Source organism: Mytilus trossulus, chromosome 1 (genome assembly GCF_036588685.1).
Source record: "Mytilus trossulus isolate FHL-02 chromosome 1, PNRI_Mtr1.1.1.hap1, whole genome shotgun sequence".
Lineage (NCBI taxonomy): Eukaryota > Metazoa > Mollusca > Bivalvia > Mytilida > Mytilidae > Mytilus > Mytilus trossulus.
In genome coordinates this window covers 94,722,933-94,735,600 of record NC_086373.1, presented here as the reverse complement: position 1 = coordinate 94,735,600, position 12,668 = coordinate 94,722,933, and positions in this window count along the sequence as shown.

Below are 12,668 nucleotides of genomic sequence, written 5' to 3'. Positions count from 1 at the left end.
CGTAAAATGAACTCGCGTCTTGGATACAATCCTGGTATATCTTTATATCTACAGGTCTGTTTATAATAAATTGATTCTTTTGAGAGTATGTTCAGGTCTTCATAAAACTTCCAAAAATAAGATAATCTTTAAAACCTAGTTTTTCTGTTGAATACTTGGATTGTTTTATTTAATTAAATAAATTCAGCCACCTTAAAATTCTGGATGTTTTATGACACAAAAAAAAGTTATAAAATATGTAAGAGAGTTCCAAATGAAGATGGCGTTAACTATCGAGAAAAATATACGAAACCTTCAGATTTAAGTATTACAATGCCCGGTAAATATGGACGTGCATATGCTAAATTTAGAGCAGGTGTTGCTCCGATTAAAATTGAAACTGGCAGATATCAAGGTATAGGCTCCGTGTTGAAGGCCGTACATTAACCTATAATGGTTTAATTTTTAAATTGTTATTTGGATGGAGAGTTGTCTCATTGGCACTCACACCACATCTTCCTATATCTATAGATGTAAATGAAAGGTTCTGTTTTAACTGTAGAAAAAATGATTTGAATATAATTGAAGATGAAAAACATGTTTTATTAGAATGCCCAGAATATGCAGATTTGCGAACGATATGTTTTAACAGTGTATGTGTACAATTATCACTGAACTAGTATATATTTGTTTAGGGGCCAGCTAAAGGACGCCTCCGGGTGCGGGAATTTCTCGCTACATTGAAGAATTTTTGGTGACCTTCTGCTGTTGTTTTTTTTATTTGGTCGGGTTGTTGTCTCTTTGACACATTCCCCATTTCCATTCTCAATTTTATATAATATAAAAAGTAGTTTTGTATTTTAAGTAATGAAGAAAAGTTTTTTATTTATGTATAATGATGATAGAGTTTGTTATTTTACAGCCAAAATCTGACATGAAGTACTTTTTAAGAGAAGGTGTATTTTATACTCGTAATAAGTGTTTACAATGTTGTTTTCTTTTGTATAAGTGTTTTTAATAGTATGGTGTTTTATGCTACGATATATTGATATATGTAATAGATGTAATATAAATGTATTTTAATCTGTGTTTTTACAGTCTCTCATAATTTTAGAGTGGCTCTTTTATAAATTGTTAATATTATATTGTGTTGTATATCAAATGTTTTAAAGAGGTGAGACTCAAATAAATTATTTGTTTGTTTTTTTTGTTTTTATGAAATTGGACTTTAAATTTATCTTAAAAAAACATGAGTGCAGACACCTTCATAAACTAGTATGAATAAATCTATCCAACAAAATATGAGTATATGATATATAAAGTAAATGCATCAAGATTATAAAGCAAAGTAAACAATTAAATTTATATCTAGATCGGTATGCCACATCCGGGTGAAGAGGAGGATATTTTATTTACGACAGTTGGAAGATATCCATCGTCGATTACAACATACGGGTGCCACATGTGGAACAGGCTCTGCTTATCTTTCTGGAGCACCTGAGAATACCCCCTGTGTTTGGTAGGGTCTGTGTTGCTTAGTCTTTATTTTTATATGTTGTATCTTGTCTGTCAGGGTAGGGATATTTTTTTTTTAATTTATCATATTTTATTGAAATCTGTACATTTGTTAGTTTTAAAACATCAAGTACCGGTACCTTAGGGGCACTTAGAATATTTCAATCCTGTATGGGTGGACTTAACATATAAGCCCTTTTCTGCTTCTTTCAAAACGTTTGTTACATATTTTTTGTTTATAGTGATTAAGATTATAACACAATTTTACATATCATGTCTATGTGTATGTCTGTTATGTTAACGCATCGTTGTCAATAAATGGAATTCCATGCTACTGTCAAACAAGTGAGAGATTTAGCCAGATATAAAACCAGGTTCGATCCTCCATTTTCTACATAAGAAAATGCCTGTACAAAGTCATGACTATAACAGTTGGTATCCATTCGTTTGACGTGTTTGTGCTTTTGATTTTGGCATTTGATTAGGGACTTTCCGTTTTTAATTTCCCTAGAAGTTCAGTATTTTTGATGTTTTTCTTTTTTTTCTATGTCTGTCATTTTCTTTTTTAGCCATGGCGTTGTCAGTATATTTTCGATCTATGAGTTTGAATGTCCCTGATATGTTTTATACTGATGATTATACAAAACTGCTTTTAGGTAACATGATATAAAGATAGTGAACTAACTTTGGTGACTTTTATAATAAAAGGGCAACAAACAGTTTCTTAAGATTTCTTATTTTTATTAATATCAGACTGAGTGATGCCACTTGTCTGTGCATTGTCGCAGTAAAAGTATGTAAGGCATGCTTTTTCTTATTCATTTGGGGAATATGAATTACTTGTCATCAGCACTAGACAAACCCGGATGTTATCGCATGATTAAAAATTACAGTTATCTAATTTGTGTTAAATTACGACTTTTAAATTCTTACTCAGATTTGACACATTACGGTTAAAAGGTAGAACAAACAACTAATTTCAGAATTTATTTCACAACAGCGACATTTGCAATTATTTATTGAAAATTACGTGCATCAACTGTAAATTTCATGCCTTTTTGATATATCCAACTTTCTTTTGATTGGACTTTTCATGAAATTCTTAATCGAAAAACAAACATTTATTTGTAAATAATTATGTTTTACGGATATAAAATAATTCATTTTGGTTAAAGATGTCCTTTGGTCTGGGGACAAAAGTATATGAAAACGTATATAAGACTTATCATACTTATCAATTTACGATGTAGAATGGCATTGATATCATTGTATCAATTTTTCTGGGATAAATCAAAGATATAATGTTTGAAGATTTAAGATTGCTGTGTGTTAGTTTTTTATACACAAGTGACGCACATTTTCTGTAAATATTTGGGAAAAGAAACGCTAGTACTGTATCAGCATTCAATCTTATTTGTATTTCTATAAGGCGGAATGCCTGGAGTGATCGAAGGAGTATTTAAAGGAAATTGTAGATACTTAAACCAATATGCATCGTTTAGTTTTAAATATTTCTTATTATGAAAAATCAAGATCTCTCATATTTCTTTCAAATGTAAGCATTGCTTTAAAATAAAAGATTTATTGCAGGAATATTGTGAATTGAGTTCTAAATGTAGTGTTCTTAAGACCATTTCTGTTGGATATTTGATCGATTTGAAGACATACATTGAAGATAATTGAGCATTTGCGAACAAATGGACATTAAATTGAGAAAAAAAAACTTTGTATGGCACTCAAAATAAGTAAAATATACACCGTGCCATATTTAGATAATATAGAAGGTCCAATCATGATAAAATGACAAACAGTTCAAATGTGAAAACAATAAAAAGAATGGTAAACCAAACACAACATAACTACTTCTGTCAACAATACGCGTCAATCAGTGAATTACATGGTCATGACTTGAAACAGACACATAACAAGAATGTGTCTAAAGTACACAGATGCCCCACTCGCAGTATTATTATTCATGTTCAGTGGACCATGAAATTGGGAAAGAAACTCTAATTTGGCATTACGATTAGACAGATCATATCATAGGGAACATGTGTACTAAGTTTCAAGATCCTCGTCAAAAACATTAACCTGAAGTTAGAAAGACAAAAGGACAAACGAACGGACGAATGGACGAACGAACCAACGGACGCACAGACCAGAAAACATAATGTTCCTCTACTATCGTAGGTGGGGCATATACCTGTGGCGGGGTTAAACATACTTCTGAGGTTTTAACTTTCCCCTGACTTGGTAGCAGTTATGTAGCCACAAAACACGGTAAAGGACATTGTTAAATTGTTGGGCTCGACACATAAAAAGAAGACACAAAGCATCATTTTGAGAGTACTAGCAGTTACTGGAAAAAATCAATTGCAACTAACAAATAAATCATGTCTCCTGAGTCAACATCGAGTAACATACATACTCACACTCATAAATAAAAGTATTGACACACATGAAGAAGGTGTCTGACAGATCCGTATAATGCTCTCAAGATAAACTAATCACTTCCGATCAATTATAAGTCATTTTGTTCTGAATTACTGTCAACGAAAAGGAGGAACGAACGAACGTAAAACGTGTATTTAATATCAATCAGTACGAATCTTAAACTGTCCGGTATAAGCATGACCTTGTACAAATCAAAAATATACGCATCTCTGGAAAATATGCTCATATGTTTTTTTAAATGTGTAACAATGAATATCTACTTATGTCTAATTTATTTAAAACAGAATCAATGTTTGCAGGTATTATTACTGATACTGATAAATATAGAATTAATCATTTTTTATCTGCAACTACTAGAAAGTTATTAACCAAAAAATATTCCAACTCATTACGTCACCACGAGAAATTTACTTCTTTCACAATTCTTTAGATACAGCACGAGTTTCATGACTTCATGCTAAACATATTTGTTCTTTAAGTCATATCCAATATCAATCACATTAAATACGAAAGTTTATATTTTAGTAACCTTTCAGAATGTCAGCATATCGTATAACCTATTCAACCTTTCCTTCAAATTGTTCCATTTCATTTAGCGTAACTATGTGCTTATCTTTATTGTTGTCAGATATTAGAGAAAGACTTTAATTAGCAAATTGCATAAAATTTATAAACACTTTTTAATAAAAAGATAATTTTGAGGTAGACTTTTTCAACAAATTGTAGGCTTTCCCATAGGAACGAACTACGCGACTCTCCAGGCCGACCTCTTGTTATTTTCATATGAGTCGGATTTCTAAATGACACTTGTCAAAAACAAGAAGACCAAGAAGCCAGATCATGTAATTTCACATTCAGATAAATTGATGATGTTCTTCATCATTAACAATCCAAACTTTTCTGATTGGGTTCAGTAAATATATCCTCCAGAACTAGAAATAAAAGAAACAAAAGACACGGCTTTCTCTGTCTCTTTTATTTAACGTATACCTCGAATTTGCCATAAGCGGTCATCTCAGTATCAGAATCTATAAAAAACGAGATGATTTTGATTTTGAAACTATCAAGTTACCCGACCTTAGTAGTAATATACCAACGTCTCCTGCAAATTGGAGATACATGTCTTAACTCATTCGGCATTCAAAAACTTGCAGCTGTTACACATACTTTGTAAAACGTCACCAGTGTCTGAGGAGAAATTTAATGAGCCAGGGTTTTGTTAAAGAATTTATCGTCTTTAAAAAGAATAATCATTGGAAGATCGGTATGATGAATATTCCATATCAACTTCAAAATTACTGTTATACACGATTGTCTAAAAGTATAGATTACTCAATTTACTGGTACCGACGTTGTTCATCGTCTTTATAATATGATATAGTATCCGTTTATTTGTCTTTGTAAGTTATTACTTTTACTGTGTAGTCTTCTGTATTATCCATTTGATGTGGATCTGTACTTATACATCCCAAGAAAACCATTTCCGCCCTTAGAAATGACCATGGTAATATTGTTACAGACGCGTCCGATATTCTTATTCTAGGGAAAAATTACTACCAAAATTTGTATAAAAGTACTAAACCGGACCCTTCAGAAATAAAAAATTATATAAGTCAAACAAAGATAGATCACTCACTATCCAATAATGACAGTGAACTATTGGGGGGCAACCTAACATTAGAAGAATGTACAAATGCTATATTTAACATGAAACTAAATAAATCCCCTGGACTAGATGGTCTCAGTGTAGAATTTTATCGAACATTTTGGCCATACCTGAAAGAATCTGCAGTGAAAGTATTTAATACATGTTATGAAAAAGAAGAAATGACAACTCTCCAAAAAATAGGTGTTATCTCCTTATTATATAAAAAAAATGATCCATTATCATTAGATAACTACAGGCAAATCACTTTATTAAATGTAGACACTAAGCTTATGGCCTATGCCTTAGCGCAAAGATTAAAGATAGTGTTGTCCAAAATTATTCATAGCGATCAGAATGGATATATAAAAAATCGGTACATAGGTTTTAACATTCGCCAGATTCAAGATATTATAGACTACTCAGAAAAATTTAATATAGATGGGGTTTTATTGTTCATAGACTTTTCCAAAGCCTTTGATTCTTTAGAATGGCCCTTCATGTATGAATCTCTACTAAAATTTGGAATACCACACTCCTTCTTAAAATGGGTTAAAACGTTATACAATGATACTAAAGGATGCCTGTCTAATAACGGCTGGATCTCAGAAACCTATAGTCTTCACCGTGGTATAAAACAAGGATGTCCGTTAAGTTCTCTTATTTTTGTTATAGCAGTTGAAATTCTGGCCTGTAGGGTAAGACAAGATTCAAACATTAAAGGGTTTCAAATTAAACTTGATGAAAAAACGCATAGTTTAAAAATTTCCCAATTGGCTGATGACACAACACTCTTTCTCAGTTCAAAAAATGAAATACACCAAGCATTAAACCTAATAGAAATATTTGGAACACTTTCTGGTTTGAAACTGAATAAATCTAAAACAGAAGGTATATGGTTAGGTAGACTTAAACATTGTAAAGAAAAAATTGAAAATATACACTGGAGCAAAGAACCAATTAAAAGTCTAGGTGTTTACTTCGGATTAGATAAAAGTGAATGTGACAAATTAAATATTGAAAAAACAATGAAACAGACAAAAAAATTAATACTTGATTGGGAAAAAAGAAATTTAACCATGATAGGACGAATAACAGTTGCTAAGTCGCTTATTTTACCTAATCTTACTTTTTTGGCTTCGGTTGTTTCAATACCCCAAATATACATAAAAGATTTTAAAAAACTTATTTATAATTTTATATGGAATAATAAACAAGAAAAGGTAAAACGCACAACACTTACCAAAGATTACACAAATGGAGGTCTAAAAATGACCGACATTGATTGCTTCTTAAATGCACTAAATATTTCATGGGTTAAACGATTAACGGCAAAAGAATTTGCTAATTGGAAAGTTATTCCAACATATTATTTCAATAAATTTGGTAAAAACAACCTTATATTTCATATGATGCCTGACAACATAAAATCATTACCTAATTTAAGTAATGTTCTACCTTCATTTTACTTGAACATATTAAAGAGCTGGTATGAAGCAAATAATACACCAACAAGTAATACGCCTATCATAAATTTTAGAAATATTAGGCAGCAAATATTGTGGGGTAATAAAAATATAAAATTTAAAGGAAAATGTTTAGTTTATCCAAATTGGATAAAAGAAGGTATTATTTTCATTAATGATATAATTGACCAAAAAGGGCACATATCACAAAAACTTATATTGGAGAAACTAACCTCAAAAACCAATTGGATCTCAGAACTTTTAAAATTGAAAAATTGCATTCCAAAAGAATGGGTTAGTACATTAAAATCTGACAAATCTTTGAAAACTTCTGTAAAAACAAAATTAAACTTGTCCTTGACTGTTAACAAAAAAACAGAACTAATTGAAAATATGTCATCCAAAGATATATATAACTATTTAAATAATAAAAATGAGGAGAGACCACTAGGGTTCTCCAAATGGAAAAATATCTTTCATCTAGAATCAATTACTCCAATAAATAATGTGCTTCAATTTACTTTTACCTATTTAATTAATAACAAATATAAAATGTTAAGATGGAAATTACTCCATTTCATCCTACCATGTAAACAATTATTACTACAATGGCACATACAAGAAACAAGTATGTGTGACTTGTGTAACGTGACTGAAGATTACGAACACTTTTTTCTCAAATGTCAATTCTTTCATGAATTTTGGAAGAAAATATATGTACTTGTAAGCAAAATCAAAATAGGGTCACATATTTTTAATTTTAAAACTTTAGTACTTGGCTATAAAATACATGATCCTATGTATAATGATATAAATCTTTTCCTAACTGTCTTATTATATTCAATTCATAAAAGCACTCATATATCAAATTATAAACAAAAAGACATAGACGCTTATGCAGTTTTCAGAAATGAATTTTTAAAAACATACGAAATTAACATATATATTAATGCTAAAAACAGCAAATTTTTAAATGATGTAAAAAGATACATATGATCATGAATAGCTAGATATAATATTTTTTTTCATGTATAGAATTTGTGTAGCAAAAGTTGACAATATATGATCTGAGCACGTGGTAATAAACCAAAACAGCATGCTTCGTGAAAATGTACAGAATTTGTCTCAAAATACTTTTACACACACTTTATCACTTAATCAAATGAATTTCCAACTACAATGTCGACACTTACCACATGTAATTTTTAACTAAAGTTGAAGTTGTTCGTGTGTATCAATAAAACATATAAATTAATCCGGACAATTGATTAATCAGCTTCAACGGTTTTCATCAATAAGGTTAAGGTCAACGATCGCGATCATAAAGTTTTAATCTTTTGAAACAAAACCGGACAAAACTGTACACTTTCCGTAATCATGAAACAATATAGTTTGTAAAATGTATGTAATAACCATGAACTGTAAAACTAACAAGCTATGATCTTATATATAAATTCACTGAATAAATTCCCTGGTTATCCAGTGACTGATTCACAGGGATACTCGGCCAACTGCTGTAGGTCGAGTAATTTGTTACAACAGCAAAGAAAAGTGCAATAAAGACATTATTTTATCAAAAAAAAAAAAAAAAAAAAAAAAAACTTATACATCCCGTTATTGTGTTATTGTGCTATGGTAAATTTTTGTATTCTTGTCTTTCGTTTTTGTAAATGTTTTTCTTTGCTGACATATTTTTTGTTTCTTTTTATAGTGATTGTGATTGTGATTATAACCAGCTGTATTTGGCAAAACCTTGTGGAAATTTTGGTTCTTAATTCTCTTCATATTTGTACTTTATTTGGCATTTTTAACACTTTTTGATTCGAGCGTCACTAATGTGTATCTAGGATGTTTTTACCCATTATGTCATTTTTTTTTGGTTCACACATCGTTGTCTATATGGGAATTCCATGCGACTTCCATGCCGTTGAAGTGAGAGGTAAAGCTAGCTGTAAAACCAGGTTTTATGTAAAAAAAATTGCAATACCAAGTCAGGAATACGACGGTTGTTATTCTCTCGTTTGATGTGTTTGAGATTTTGATTTTGCCATTTGATTAGGGACTTTCCTTTTTTGAATTTTCCTCGGAGATTTTACATTTTACGTTCACAGAGCGTGGTGAGCTCGGCCTTCTTGCGACATATAGAACTCATTTCGACCACATGTGCCTGTGTTTTCATAGATTCCAACCCCTAAAAACTGACGCCTGACTTTGGCATGCATCAGTTTTAGTTTCATGTAAAACGGGAGAAGACGAGTGGTGGTCATATTACCATACCAAAATCAACAGTTTGGGTCATGTCCGTATTTACTACATTTAAATGTGTGCCTCACAGCTAAGTAAATTTTAAAGTAAATATATTTTCTTTTAATGTAGCAAAATCCATTATGTTAATTTGATTTATCGTGAATAAAAGAAGATGCGGATAAGAGTTGATATTCGGAAAATGAGATACATGTCAACCTGAAAGATTGATTTATTTTAATCTTGTTGCAACATGAAAGTATTAAAGTGTAATCCTAGTTGAAGGTGCGACTGGTAAATAAACTTCCATATAATTGATCAATTTAAATGTTGTTTAAATAGTAATTTGAGTACAATATTTATTGACAATTTTAATTCAATTCACATATTTTATCACAGTCGCTGTGAAAGCATACAAAATATCACGTTTCAACGTAATCAGTAGAACATTTCTTAATTTTAAAAGGATATGTGTTTGCATTCGTAAGGTTAATTTGTTCATTATTTTTAACCTGAAAAATTACTTCCGGGTTGAGTAATTCGGTGATCCATTGACATCTATATCTTATCACCCCTAGTGTTTTTAAGTTTGATAGAGATTCTTATACTATCGCATCTATTCTGCATAATCTATACGTTTATTGACTAAGCCCAGTAAGGGACGACATCAAAAGTTCAATGAAGGTTAAAAACTTAATTCACATAGTTTTTTTTACTGACCCCCTACCCCCCTCTTAACTTCATTTGGGAAAAATTGATTGACCCATATGGATACATGTAAAAAATCAATGTCGGATAACCAAATCTTGCAGAATCCCCAAACTATTTGAATTAAGTTTTTTTTATCCTTCATTGATCTTTTGATGTCGTCCCTAAGTGGTTACAGGAGTTTGGATGTAAGACTTATAAATAAAGTTTGCTGCGTGTCAAACATTCTTTTACTCATGTTTTTAAAGTTTTTTTATACATTTTTTCGTCCTGCATATTTCATTTATTTGTTATGACTACAGGTCAAAATGTAGATGCGCAAAATCATCAGTAGTGGATAAAAAATCTAAATGCATAATTTTTTTAAAAATCATAACGAAAAAAAGAATATATCAAAGTGTAATATTTGTTTCTTGTATCATAGGTTCGCGGTTTTGTTAGCAAAAATGTAACCATCAGATTTTTCAAATCTCACCAAAGGATATTCCCTATTATTTTTAGGGTATATTGGCGATTAAAAATGTGTACGAAAATAAAAGATGAATCTATAATGGATTTATTTCTACTAAACATTTTATTTTATTTGTTTTATAACAATTTTAATCCACTAGATGCTTAATATTCCTTTGCTTGTGATGGCGGTAGTGGTGGTTGGGTTAGGGGATGAAAATGTATATGAAAATAAAAGATAGATATCATTTGATGTATTCGTACTGTGCAAAATTGTATTGACATTATCAGAGATATGATATAGTTTTGATAACATTTCATTCATTATCTTCTTGCTACTTCTAATCCAAGTGCATCGTATCAGATATCAGAAGAAATGTTGTGTAACTATATATTTAAGGCTACTCTCCATCATACGACAAAACAATGCAAGTTAAACAAGGATGTTTTTGGACTATTTTGATCTGAGCGTCACTGATGAGTCTTATGTAGACGAAACGCGCGTCTGGCGTATAAAATTATAATCCTGGTATTTTTGATAACTATTTGACATGCATGTTTTCCATGTTTTCCTACACGGTCAACTTCTAATATGTCTGTCTTTTTTTATAAATCAAAATAACGAATCAAAGAAGAAACTCGTAAAGATGGAGAATAAAATCATAATTACTATATTCATGAATACAGTGTAGTAAGTATGGATGTCTTGAAATTGAAAAACACACAATTAAGTGTCGTGGACTGATTGGATATAAATAAACTCGTCAATGATACCAAATTTTGTAATAACGCCAGACGCGCGTCTATAAAAGACTCATCAGTGACACTCGACTCCAAAAAAGTTAAAAAAGCCTAATAAAGTTTGAAGCTGAAGAGCATTGTCAAATTTGAGGACGAAAATTCCTAAAGGTTTTGCAAAATACAGCTAAGGCAATCTATTTCTGGGGTGGGGATGATTCAATGTTCTCTATGTGCTCCTCTTTCTTGCAGTTGAGATGTTAATATATATATTTTCTATTTTCTTGTCAGTTTATTTTTGTTTAAAAGCGAATATGCTTATATTTAAGAAAGATATGACCTCCTTTATTTTGCTCTGATTTGTTTAAATGTGATTTAACATGGGGTTTTGGACAAGTTTTATATCACATGTCAGCCACGCAGGTTTCCTATTTCTTTGACATAAGGTTTCCATGACATATTTTGCTATGCAACATGCAAGTGGTAAACATGAAAATACCGACCTTTAGATATATTAATGATTTTCTTTTCATTTTCTACCCAATGCCTTCCAATTAGGTTCCATTGAAACAACAAACTCGGCTTCCTCTGACCCATTTTAAGACATATCTTTAATTTGACAAAAGCGCTTATCTTATTAACAGAATCTATGACAAACGAGACGATATTAATTTTGAAATGATAAATTTCCCCCACCTTGTCAGCAATATATGAACTCGATTTGCATATGGGATATTCGTTTCCAAACTAATTTGATATTAAAGAGCTCGCAGCTGCTACTCAAACTGAGCAGAAAGTTGATGAACCAGTTTAATGTCAAGGAATGACTCGTCATTTGATTTTAAAAAGTTCTTGAAAAATATTTCGTATCAACTTCACAAATAGTTCATGATGGTCTTGAAGTATAGATTCTATAGGTATACTGAACTGACATTGCTTTCCATCGTAATACATGTTATAGTGTTTTTATCAATTTTTGTGTGTTTTACTTTGTCTATAGCGTGTTTTTATGCTATGATACTTTGTTTTTATAGTGATTGAAACTAGAACATAATATTGACTGCTCAGTACCCCAATTTTTTCACAAGTTTACTTGTTACGACTGTTTGTTTTGCTCGCACATTGTTGTCAATATAACGAAATTCTATGCGACTGTCATACAAATGAGATGTTTAGCTAGTTATAAAACAGGTTTACTCTACCATTTTCTACATGAGGAAATACCTGTACCAAGTCTGAAATATGACAGTCGGTTTCTATTCGTTTGATGTGTTTGAGATTTTGATTTTGCCGTTTGATAAAGGACTTTCCGTTTTGATATTTCTCAGAGTTCGGTATTTTTGCTACTTTATTTTTAGGCATCTATCAATTTAACAATAGGAATATGTTATTTGTTTGCTTGTGTGACAACTATCCATCAGAACTTAATTTTTGTCTTATTATTTGATGTATTATTTGGTTGCATATTA